We start from the raw sequence: 12,105 nt of genomic DNA, 5'->3' as shown, positions 1-12,105 counted from the left end.
TGGCCAGGTGAGACCCCCATTTCCCCTCTGTCCCCGACATTTGTGCTCTGTGCCCGGGGTGGCCCACACAGTCCCTGTGCTCATGGGCCAGAGGGATTTGTCACCAAGGGACAGCCAAGCAGACTGGAAAAGGCTGGGAGAGGAGGTGCCCAGAAGGAGCAGCCTCCCAAAATGCCCACATCAGCTCCAGGGATGCTGGGCAAAGACTGGACCTCTGTGACTCACTCCTGAGAGAGGTTTGCCTGCCCACCTCAGTGTCTTGGTGCCTTTTCCCCCATCAGGCAGATGCGCCGTGCCTCCCTCTCCGTGTGTTCTGGGATTGCACGCCGCCTGCTTGGCTGGCTCAGCAGGGAAGAGCCACGCTGGGATCTGCCTTTCCTGGCATTCCTTGTGGAGGTGAGCACGATGGCCAGCGCTGCCTCTCTGAGCTGCCTCCCAGCTCTCTGTGGTCATCGCCACAGCTGCCTGGGACGGTGCCCGTGCCCTGTGCTGCTGTCTGGGCCCAGCCCTGTGCGGATCTGGGCTCCTGCTGGCTGGGTCCCCTGTCACTGCCCTGTGCCTTCCAGGTCCTGGACTGCTTGGATTTGACTCACTGTGCTGACAGCATCCTTGAGCTCATGTCAAGGCATGTGCAGAGCAAGTGCAGGGAGAGGCGTCGCCTGGCGCTCCGAGGCCTTGTGGTGCTCAGCAAGGATCCCTCGATGGTGAGAAGGGGACAGCGGCTGAAGCTGCGCTGGGGAAAGCAGCCCCTTGGGCTGGCTGGACTTCAGGAGCTGAGGCAGATGCTCCCAGCTCTCCTGCCTCACCTCCCTGAGTTCTTTGGGACAGGCCTTTGGCCTCTGGGCCCTGCAGTTGGGGTTGCAGTGCCAGGGCAGTGTTGGTGGTGCTGTCGTTTTTGGCTTCACAGCACAACCTTGTGTTCCACACAGGCCCTAAAAATGTGTAGCCTGTCTCAAAGGCTTTTGGAGCTGCTGGGTGATGCAGATGGAGAGGTGGTTGGCATGAGCCTCCACGTGTTCACCAATGTGCTCCAGGACAAAGACATCCTGATATCCAGCACCACCGCCCTGAAGCTGGCCCAGGCACTCCTGGCCCTCTTTGACAACGTAAGGCTCAGTGTCCTCAGCCCATTGGCACTGGCTGCTGCCCAGAAACTGGGTGCCCTGTGGATTATTTGGGCTGTTGTTCAGGGGCTGCAGTAGTTGGTGCTGAGGTTTTTTCCTTTCCTCCAGGACAACAGCCACGTGCAGCTGCTCTCCCTTGACCTCTTCTGCAAGGTGATGGAATTGGTAGTAGACGAGGGAAAAAAGCCCCTTAAGTCAACTGTGTGCCAGAGCCTACTCCCACTTTTATTCCACTGTCATGATGAAAATCGGCGTGTGGCAGAGGTGAGGACTCGTGGGCTTCTGGTGCATCCCTGGGAGGGGGCTCGGCTGCCTCCTGCCCTGGCACCTCCCGGGCTGCAGCCTCCTCCAGGCCTTGGCACAGGGACACGGGTCCTGTGCCCTGAACTGCGCTGCCATCTCCACATCTCTGCTGCTCTCCAGGCCTCTCGGGCAACGCTGCATTGTGCGACCAAATTCCTGAAGAAGAGGAATCTGGAGCAGCTGCTGAAGAAGGAGCAGCTGTGGAAGTTGGCCGAGTGCCTGGTAAGGACGGCCTGGAAGCCCCAGGCTCAGGCTGGAGAAGCCCCCTGAGCGCGGTGCTCGCTGTGTGGGGCTGGCAGCTGTGGCCATGCCCAGTGCTGCACCCAGGGGCCGCACGGGCTCTGCTCCAGGCTCCCGTGGCCCCGAGCCGGGTGCCGACGGAGCCCCGGCCCAGCGGGGCCGCGGGGCGGGTGGGCACCGCGGCTCCCCGGGCAGCACCCGGCCCTCTGCCCCTGCAGAGCCCGGCGCCAGCGGCTGCCGGCCGCGCCTCAGGGCTGGGCGGGCAGGGGAGGCCGGGGCCGGGCGCCTCAGGGCAGCGCCTGCCAAAGGGGCAGAGCCCGCCCCGACCCTTCCCTGCCTGCCGCCGCTCTCCCCAGCTGGCAGAGGACAGGAGCCGAGCGGCCCAGCACCTGCGCCGGGCCCTGCCGTACCTGCAGAGCCCCCAGGAGCCCCTGCGAGAGGCGGCCATCAGGTTCATCGGTGAGCCCGGGGTCCATCCCCACCCACCACGGCTCGGCCCCTGCCCCGGCTGCTGCCCCGGCGGCGCCATCCGGGCCCGGCGCCGTGGAGCCCCGGCTGCCCTCGGGGCTGCTGCCGCCCTCTCCCAGCCGTGCCCTTCCTTGGGTGTCAGGAGGTGGCGAAGGCCAGGGCTGAGCCCTGCCGGGCCAGGAGGGCCAGTGGCCACAGGGCTGGCAGCGCCGCTGGCAGGGAGCTGTGCCGCTGGGGCAGTGACAGGCTCTGTGTTCCCAGGGCTCGCCGGGCAGTACTTGCGGGGCAGAAGGAAGAGCCCCAGGCGCTCAGGGAGGGTGAGTGAGGGCAGCGGGCTGTCAGCGGGGCTGGTGGGGGGAGCTGCAATCCCTGGGCAGGGAGCTGCAATCCCTGGCCCGGCTGTGGAGGGTTTCACTCCCTGTGTGGATGAACGGTGGCGTGGATGGAGCACACAGAGATTTCAGGGACATGGGTGGGGGTATTTGTGGCCAACACCTTGCAGCTGATCCCCTTGGCCCCTCCTCTGTATTGGCCATGGAATAAGCTATGTGGGATGGCCCTAGCAGGAAGGTCTCCTTGGATTCCCACAGATCTGGGCTCTGACCATGGCTCCTTTCCTCTCTCTTCCAGTCTTTCAAGCCCTGATGACATACGACAGCCCGTCCCAGACAAACGTAGGAATTCAAGATACACTCAATTGAAGAGCTGCAGAACCATGCTCATCTGCTGGCTCAGAAGAACCAGCATCCCTTTAAGCTCTCCAGATGCCATGGAAGATGAGGCAACCTTGAGACCAGAAGAGACCAGCTGGAGCTCCAGGCACAGCTGAGCCTGTTGAAGTTCATGTGGCTTCAGCCCTCTCCCTGCTTGTACATAGCTCTCTCCCTCCAGCCTTCAGACACTGCCCATCCTCTCATCTTCCCTCCACTATTCCTCCCTTTTCACTGCTCCCTCCCTCCAGCCCTCACACTGTTCCTATCCCTTTTATCTCTTATATCTCATTCCACCCTTTTCACTGCTCCCTCCCTCCAGCCCTCACACTGTACCCATCCCTTTTGTCCCCTCCATCTCTTCCCTTTGCTTTGACCCCCATCAATAAAGAGTTTGGCTTCTTCACTTTGCCTGCATCTCTGTGGAGCTCAAGCGCCGCAAATCCGGAGCCCTGGGACACATGGGCTCTTCCTGCCGTTCTCTTCCACGCTGTGTTTTGTGCAGAGATGCAGAGGAACAAGGACAGATCAGGCTGGAAATATCTCTGTGCTAAAGGTCCAGTTCCACAACACTGTGGAGTTAAAGGTCTTGCTGAGCACTCTTGGAGGCCCTGGGTTTTAGAAGAGCCACTCCACCTGAGTATGCTCTGAACCCAACTGGGACGGATTCCATGGCAAGCATCCACAGAGGGCAAAGGAGACTGGAATGTTGCAAGGTTTCAACAACAGCTTCCTGAAAGCACAGCAATGCTCCATCCCTGCCCAGGTCAGGAAGAGGGCAGAACCAGAGACCATCAGGGCTTCTCAAGGAGCGTTGGGTGTGCCAAAGGACAAATGAAGCAGCAGCACAGTGCCCGAGACTCGGACGCGTGACCGTGCCAGTGTCCAGAGCGCTGTCAGGCAGTGCTGGGATCCTGAGTGCGGTTCTGGTCCCCACAAATGAGGAATCACAGCCCCTGCCCCAGACCCAGTCAGAAAGCCAAGCAAGTGAGACCAGAGGGAGGGCACCCTTCCAGTCTCTCTTGGGCATGGCTGCAAAACAGCCCCTGCTTCTTCTTCCTCCACCTGTGATTGGGGTGTGCTGATGGCAGAGCCAGCCAGGTTGTGCTCTGTGTGCCAAAGCCTGTTGAGAGGGGGAAGGAAAAGTGCTGCATGCAGAGCAGAATCCTGTAAAGTGCTGGCAAGAGCATCCTGCAGGAGCAGGGCTCTGGTCTCTGGCCAGGAACAGCCTGGTTTTGCTGCCATGAACGCAGGCAGGACTCCAGGCAGGTGAAGAGGCAGCGGGCAGCTTGTGTTTGTAGAGGGCCTGGGGCTGCATATGTGAACCTCCACCTGGAAACACACTTGGGACCATATGACCTAGAGCTGGAGTGCCTGTTCTGCAGCCCTCAGGGCTCTTGGCCAGCCCAGGGCATGTGCCACCAGCTAGGGACAGCTCTCAGCCTGCCTGGCAGCTCCCCATGGACTGTGGGCAGAAGTTGGAGGTGGAAGGAGCCACCCCCATCAGGGCAGATACCTCCTGCTCTGGAGATGCTGCTGCATGGCCAGGGCTGCTCTCAGCTCTCTCCTCAAGGCAAGGCAAAGGGGCTGTCAGGTGTGTCTGTGTCCCTGAGACTCCTGCACTGTCCCACGGTGTGGGCATCAGCAGATGTGCCTCAGCTCTGCCTCACAAAGTGCCTCCTCCTCAGCCTGCTCTGCCTACAGACAGCAGCAGCAGCACCTTGGCTTGCAGCATCTCAGTTTGTCTGAGCTGCCCTTCAGGCCCTGCTGCCAGGGAGATGCCCCTGGGCAGTGCCCTGTGCTGGGAGGGGTCTGCAGGGCAGAGCTGAGCCTCCAGGGCTGGGCTGGGCTCTGGCAGCACTGGCAGGGACAAGTTTTGGATAGAGACCAACAGCTCCCAGTAGGAACAACTCCAGGCAGCAGAGAGCCAGACTAAAGCTGGATATCCCTCCATGTCCAGATGCACAAGGAAAGAGAGGATGTTTCAGAGAAAATGATTATTGAACTGGAGTCTTCAAAGAGTCCACTTTATTTCTAAAGAATGCTTATGTTCACGCTGAAATAGAGGAAGGTGTAATCAGGAAATGGCACCTGTGTGGGACATTTAAGTCTGACTGCACTGGGGTACAGGGAGCTCTGTTTTCCCTCTGGGCTCCCTAGTGTTCAGACTGAGAGTGATGCTGAAGATGATGCAGTAACTCAGCAGCAAAAACCTAAACTTAAAAATGTGTAGTGAGGTTTCCCCATAGGAAGATAAGTAGTTTTGACTGGATTCCAGAAATTATACTAGAGGATTGAATGAGAGATATTGCCCCAAGCTTGTCAATAACTTCTTTGAACAGTCCACAATGCCCAGAGTGCAGAAATGTCCAACAGCAGCTCCATCAGGCACTTCCTCCTGCTGGCATTGGCAGACACGCGGCAGCTGCAGCTCCTGCACTTCTGCCTCTTCCTGGGCATCTCCCTGGCTGCCCTCCTGGCCAACGGCCTCATCATCAGCGCCGTAGCCTGCGGCCACCACCTGCACACCCCCATGTTCTTCTTCCTGCTCAACCTGGCCCTCACTGACCTGGGCTCCATCTGCACCACTGTCCCCAAAGCCATGCACAATTCCCTCTGGCACACCAACAACATCTCCTACTCTGCATGTGCTGCTCAGCTGTTTCTCTTTTTCTTCTTTCTTGGAACAGAATTTTCCCTCCTGACCATCATGTGCTACGACCGCTACGTGTCCATCTGCAAACCCCTGCACTACGGGACCCTCCTGGGCAGCAGAGCTTGTGCCCGCATGGCAGCAGCTGCCTGGGCCAGTGCCTTTCTCAATGCTCTGCTGCACACAGCCAATACATTTTCCCTGCCCCTGTGCCAGGGCAATGCCCTGGGCCAGTTCTTCTGTGAAATCCCCCAGATCCTCAAACTCTCCTGCTCACACTCCTACCTCAGGGAACTTGTTCTTCTTGCTGTTGTTGTCTGTTTAGCATCTGGGTGTTTTCTGTGGTGTTTTCTCCTATGTGCAGATCTTCAGGTTTCATGCTGAGGATCCCCTCTGAGCAGGAACGGCGCAAAGCCTTTTCCACCTGCCTCCCTCACCTGGCTGTGCTCTCCCTATTCCTCAGCACTGGGACATTTGCTCACGTAAAGCCCCCTTCAATCTCATTCCCATCCCTGGATCTGTTCCTGTCAGATCTGTACTCGGTGGTGCCTCCAGCTCTGAACCCCCTCATCTACAGCCCGAGGAAACAGGAGCTCAAGGATGGTCTGAGAAAAATCATTGTTCATGCTTTCAGAAGCAAGAAACTCTCATTCTCCTTTCTAGCTCTTACAATGTTACTCATTAATGCCCACTCTGTGTCCTGTGTATTTTTTTTCTTCTGGCACATGTAATATATTTTTGTGTATTTGTTAACAGGAAAACCTTTGTCTCTAACACTTTCATCTCAGTATTTGCATTTGTAGTGCAAATTTCAGACTATATAGTCCCAGAGCTGTATTATATATGTGGTTACACAAAATAAAGTACTCTGTATTGCCATGTATGCCGTGACATCTTTCCTCCATGACTTCTCTGGAGCTACAGGGTCGGTGCCTCAAGGCAGAGCTGGGGAGAAAAAGGAACCCCAGTGCTGTTCACTGCCAGGGAGCCCCAAGGCTTCAGCTCCACAACCTCCTCGCTATGCAGCACACAGAGGGGGCACAGGGTGCAGGAGAGATGGCCGAGGGCTGGGCAGGGCTGGCAGGGCCAGAGGCACCCAGGCCTTTGTCCCCTGGGCTCGGGCAGGGCCTCTGCAGGCCCCACAGAAGGAACTTTCCTGGCAGGGGCCGCACTTTGCTTCTGCCTCGGCCCTCCCTGAGGAGGCTGGCAGGGCTTGCAGGCTGATGCCATTTGTCCTTGCTGCCCCTGCCATCCCACTGCCCCAGCAACAGCCCCGAGCCACCCGTGAGGGACAGGCCCTGCTGTCCCAGGCCTGGGCTCAGCCTTGGCCTTTCTGCTTCCTCCAGCCAGCCCAGGCCTTGCTCAGCATTGCAGTTCCCTGCTCACAGCCTTTGGCTCCTGCAATCCTGCCCTCAAGGATCTGCTCTCCCCAGGCCCTGGGGAGCCTTGGGCACTCCCTGCCCTCACTCATGGCGGCCACTGATGCTCCAAGGCACTTGCAGTTTTGCTGCTGACTCCTGCAGCAGCTTCTTCAACCTTCTCTCAGTGCCTCAGGCTCCTGCCATCAGCCCCAAATCCCCAAATCTGGGCATCATTAAAATACACAAAGGCCTTGGGAGCTCTTTGTCTTCCTTCCATTGTCTTCAAGTCTCAAGGGCTTGTGCAGCTGCTTGCAGTCACTTTGGAGTTCTGTTAAGGAGGGAGATTTCAAAGTGCACCTCATGATTTTTGGTTTTACTCAAGGGCATATTATTTTTGGTTTTCAGTTCCGAGAAGAGGTGACAGAAGCATTCCCCAAGTGATGTTGATGCTGAATGTCTCCTTAGGAGATCTGGGCACAGAGAAGAATGATCCCTTTCAGGGCTGACCCTGTTTGGACAACCTGCTCCTCACCCCCAACCTCACCATGTCTGACATTGCCCACCTGAGACTGACATCCTGAAAAATAAAAAAAAAATCCCTATAAATGTATTCTTATAATTACAATTAATGTAAACAATAAAATTATAAATATATTTTCCTTATAAAAGGAAATATTAGCAGTTTTTCATTTAATAAATGGAAAATAATTAAATTTAGTAAATAAATTTATTTTTCTATTTCTAAAAAGAAACATTATTTTTAATTATCTAATTATAGTTTTTATATTAAAACCTATCAATTTTTTAGAAACCAGAGAAGTTACTAGTCATTGGTGCGAAGCAACACAAATCCTATAAATTATTGGCTGTTGATTTCTCCTTCTTTATGCTAGTCTATTTATCAGTCCTTTTGTAATCCTTTTTAAGACAGTTTGGGATCTATGGAAACTTTTCTGGGGCACAGTTGGGGATGATTTGGGTCTGTGGAGGGAATTCAGAGAGAACTTGAGGGTCTGCAGGACACTTCAGGGAGCCGGGTGGGCACTGGGCAGGGCACTGAGGGATTCTGACGGACACCTCGGCGTCCGGGGCAGCTCTTGGGGGTCCGGGGGGAAAACTTGGAGGTCAGGGAGGGGAATGTGGAGCCCTTCGGGGTCCGGGCGGGCACTTGGGGGGCTCGAACGGGGCTCTCTGGGGCGCGGGCCATGATGGGAGTTGTAGGCGCGGGTAGAATACTGTTCAATGGAGCCGCGGAGCATCACGGGAGTTGAAGGCGCAGCTGCAATGTCTCTCTGTGGGGCGCGGTGCATGATGGGAGCTGTAGTCCCGGAAGTGTCTCGGACTGGGCATTTGGGGTCCGGGAAGGCTCCTGGGGGACACTTTTGAGTCCGAGCTGTGACTTGAGGTGTTCAGGGGGGAACGTGTACGGTTCGGGAGCATTTGGGGGGAGCTTGGGGAGGTCTAACGGGGCCCTTTAGGGCCAGGACCACGGTGAGTGTTTTAAACGTGCAACTGCGTTTTATGGGGCTATGGGGCCGCGGGAGGTGACAGGAGATTAATTCCCAGAAGTGGTTGTAACGGGAATCTGTGGCGCTGGGAGCAATCAGGGAATCCGGAGCCGCTTTTGGGGACTTCTGAGAGGATGGTGAGGGGGCACTTCGGGATCCTGGAGAGTGTGGGGGACGATTATGGGACATGGGGGAAGGGGGCAGATAGCGGAGTTCTGTGGAGCGCGGGGCATGATGGACGTTGTAGTCCCAGCTCCAATGGGGTTCTATCGGGCCGCGGTGCATGATGGGAGTTAGAGGCAAAAAGGAAAAGATGGCGCCTTCACAGGCCCCGCCCCCAGTCCCCGATTCCCGGCGCTGATTGGCTGCGGGCAGTGATGGGCGGGGACAGGAGCAGCCCATTGAACCCCTCCAGTCCCTCCCAGTACAGCCCAGTTCATCTCCAGTACAGTTCAATACAACCCCAGCGCCTCTCCAGGCCCTCCCAATACACCTGAGTTCATTCCTACTCTCTTCCAGTTCTCCCCAGTGTCATCCATAGTACACCCCAGTGTCCCCCGTCATCCCCACACTGTTCAGAGTGTCTCCAGTTTGTCCCAGTATACCCCATTATCACTCAAAGTATTCATAAATTGCACCAGTATTGCCCAGTGTCAGTCCCAGTATGTCCCAGTATGTCCCAGTGTGTCTCTGTGTAAGCCCCCAGTCCATCCCAGTCCACCCAGTTTCCCCCTCAGCATTCCCAGTGTTCCCCAGTGTGTCCCAGTCCTCCCCACTGTTTCCAAAGAAAATTGAAGTTCTCATGGTTTCCATGGCACCCAAACCCAGCAGTGGGGTCAGTGCAGTGTCCATGGCCACAGCCCCTGGCAGTGCCCAGTGCAGGTTGGGATGATGATCCACCCTCACAGCTGGCCCAGGACAGCTCTGCAGTGGTTTTGGTGGCACCTTGGGCTGGCACACACCTGAGGAGTGTGTCTGATTGCAGTGGGGGAAATTAGAAGATTGCTTCAAGAAAAAAGGGAAAACTCCTCTTTTCCAGACCTCCTGAGGAGTGACCCTGGATCAGTATCGGGCACTGAATGCTGCAATCACCTCTGCTCTATAGAGGACAGTAGAAAAAGACAGCACTTAAAACAGGAATGTGCATTTCTTAGAAGCTCTGTGAAATCTTTCTCCATAAGTGGAGTTGAAACTTTCCTCATGAACTGCAGCAGACCAGAGGGAAATCAAGGCAGAGCTGTGGTTTGTTAGGAAACCTCTCAAGAACTCCAAGTCAGAATCGAACTCCAAAGTTTCTTAAAAGTTTTAATGGGTCCCACTGAAGGACACAACTGAGAAAGTGTGCCCAGGTTGCAGTCAGAGCAGGAAATTGGAGGCAGAGATGACAGGAGGGGACAAAGAGAAGCCAAGTCTTGGTGGCCTGGGGCACAGCAGGCTCTGTGCCAGCAAGGGCTGTGAGCAGACACCTTGTCCTGAGCCCCTGGGGCCTCCTGGCACAGCCCCAGCAAGGCTGGGCACTGTCAGCCCTTGTCCTGCCCTCAGCATCCCCCCACATGCCAGTGGCCTCAGGGATCTGCTGGGACCAGTCCCTGGGGAGCCTTGGTCAGGAATGGCCCTGAGGGCTCCTTCATGCTCCCAGGGACTGCAGGTTTTTCCATGGACTTGGGGTTTTCCTTTTGCCTTGGAGTCTCTGAGAGCTTTGTGCAATCATGGCCTCCCATTCTCTGCTTTAATTAGTCTCTTGAGAGGCTTTGTCAGTAACAACACTCAGTGGGGCTCATGGGATCTTTAAGGTACTTCAATTTTTGAGGTACTTTCCTTTGTCCTTTGTTCTTTAAGTCTGGGAGGTTTTTGTGCAATCATGGCCTCCAGTTCTCTCCTCCAGGGAGTCCAAGAGGATCCTGTTGGGGATGGACCTCAGTGGAACCCATTAATGCTTTGAGACACTTTGGGTTTTTCTTCTGACTCTCACTCTTGGAAGGATAACTGCAATCTCCTCTCAGGCCCTGAGGTTCAAGGGCTCAGCACCAAAAGCACCACGGAGATCATTGGGATCAAGTAAGTCCTGACAAACCACGGCTCTGCCTTGATTTCCGTCTGGTCTGGTGCAGTTCATCAGGAAGGTTTTCAAATCCACTTAGGGAGAAATATTTCAAAGAATTTCTAAGAAATATCCATTCCTATTTTGAATGAATGGTTTTTAATACTGCTCTGTTTAGAGCAGAGTTGACTGCAGCACTCTGTGACTGATATTGATCCAGGGTCTCTCCTCAGGAGCTCTGGCCTGCTCAGAGGAGCTGTGACTTGAGGTCTGACCCCATGTGGACAACCTTGCTCCATATTCCCCAACTCCATCCTGTCTGTCCTCCCTCATCTGGGACCTGCTTTGCTTGCAGAACTGGCTGCACTGAGACAGAGACAGGATTTTCCTTTAATTTTTTAGAAGAATCTAGAATTCCTAACTTTCACCATTAAAAACAGAGTAACTCCTCAGGTGTGTGCCAGACCAAGGTGCCACCAAGGAGGTTCCCCCTTCCTCAAGGCAGAACCCAGGAAAGAATGTTTGAGACCTTTGAACTCCTTGGTTCCCTGAGGCCTTGCAGTGTCACAAAGGCCCCTTGGTTCCATGAGGTTCATTGGTGTCACCATGGTCTCTCTCCCTGGTTCCAGGAGGTTCATTGGTGTCACCATGGTCTCTCTCCTTGGTTCCAGGAGCCATCACAATGTCACAACGGCCCCCTGGTTCCATGAGGTTCCTGCAGCAGGACTTCCCCTGTGGCACAGCACAGCTCATCTGTTCTGTCCATCAGCTGGGCCATCACTCAGGGCATCTTCCCCCTCTCAGCAATTGCTGAGATAACCCAGGCTGGACATCTGTCCTGTGCTGAGTTATCTCTGGTGCCAGGGAGGTGGAATTCCCAGCTGACCATGAACATCCTGCCTTGAGAGCAGAATGAAGGGAGGGAGATAAGCCTTGAATTTCTGAGTGACACACACTTCAGTTTAAAAAACTATAAAATATACACAAAATTTCACCATACAAAACTCTATTGCATAGTCCCTGGAAACAGGTAGGGCTTCACTCCCAAGTCTGAATGATGAATCTTTGTGGTTCCTTTTCTGGAAGCTGAGTGAAAGGGCTCCATGTGCACTCCCTCATCAGTTCAGTGGTAAGTTACATTGACTCCTGATCTCTGCTATTTCTTCACTGGCTGTAATATAGGTAACTTTATTGTGCACAGTCTATGTAGTTCTGTTTATCCTGCGCACTACGTATGTTACTTAAAGCATCTTGTCTGTTGTTCTTGAGTCCATTCAAAATAAATATTTCATTTTATACTAGACATAATTTGCCATTCTAAAGAACTTGTGAGCAAAGGGAGTTTGGGGTTCAGGTATCCTGAAACAGAGCTACTGCCAGAAACCTGAGCATAAGGCAGGAGTTGTCTAAGTTTTCACTAAAGTTTTAACATATTTCATTTAAAACAATGGACAAGAAATTTTTTCCCATTTATTCTTTTCCTGTTTATAGATTGATCTGACCAGTCTCCAGTTTATATTCATCCCCAGCATCACCTCACGCACTCTGAACAGATATGAACATCAAGACCCTTTATGGCTGACAATCAATCACACTCTGTCCCTACCCCCACCCCACCATTTCCCTCATCCAAGCCCTGGCACTCAGAGCAGCCCAGTGCAAATCTGAGCTTCCTCCAGTCCAGGCTGTGGCTGCAG

Source organism: Cinclus cinclus, unplaced genomic scaffold, assembly GCF_963662255.1.
Source record: "Cinclus cinclus unplaced genomic scaffold, bCinCin1.1 SCAFFOLD_32, whole genome shotgun sequence".
Taxonomy (NCBI): Eukaryota; Metazoa; Chordata; class Aves; order Passeriformes; family Cinclidae; genus Cinclus; species Cinclus cinclus.
The sequence above is the reverse complement of the archived record's forward strand: the minus strand, read 5'-3'. Positions refer to the sequence as shown.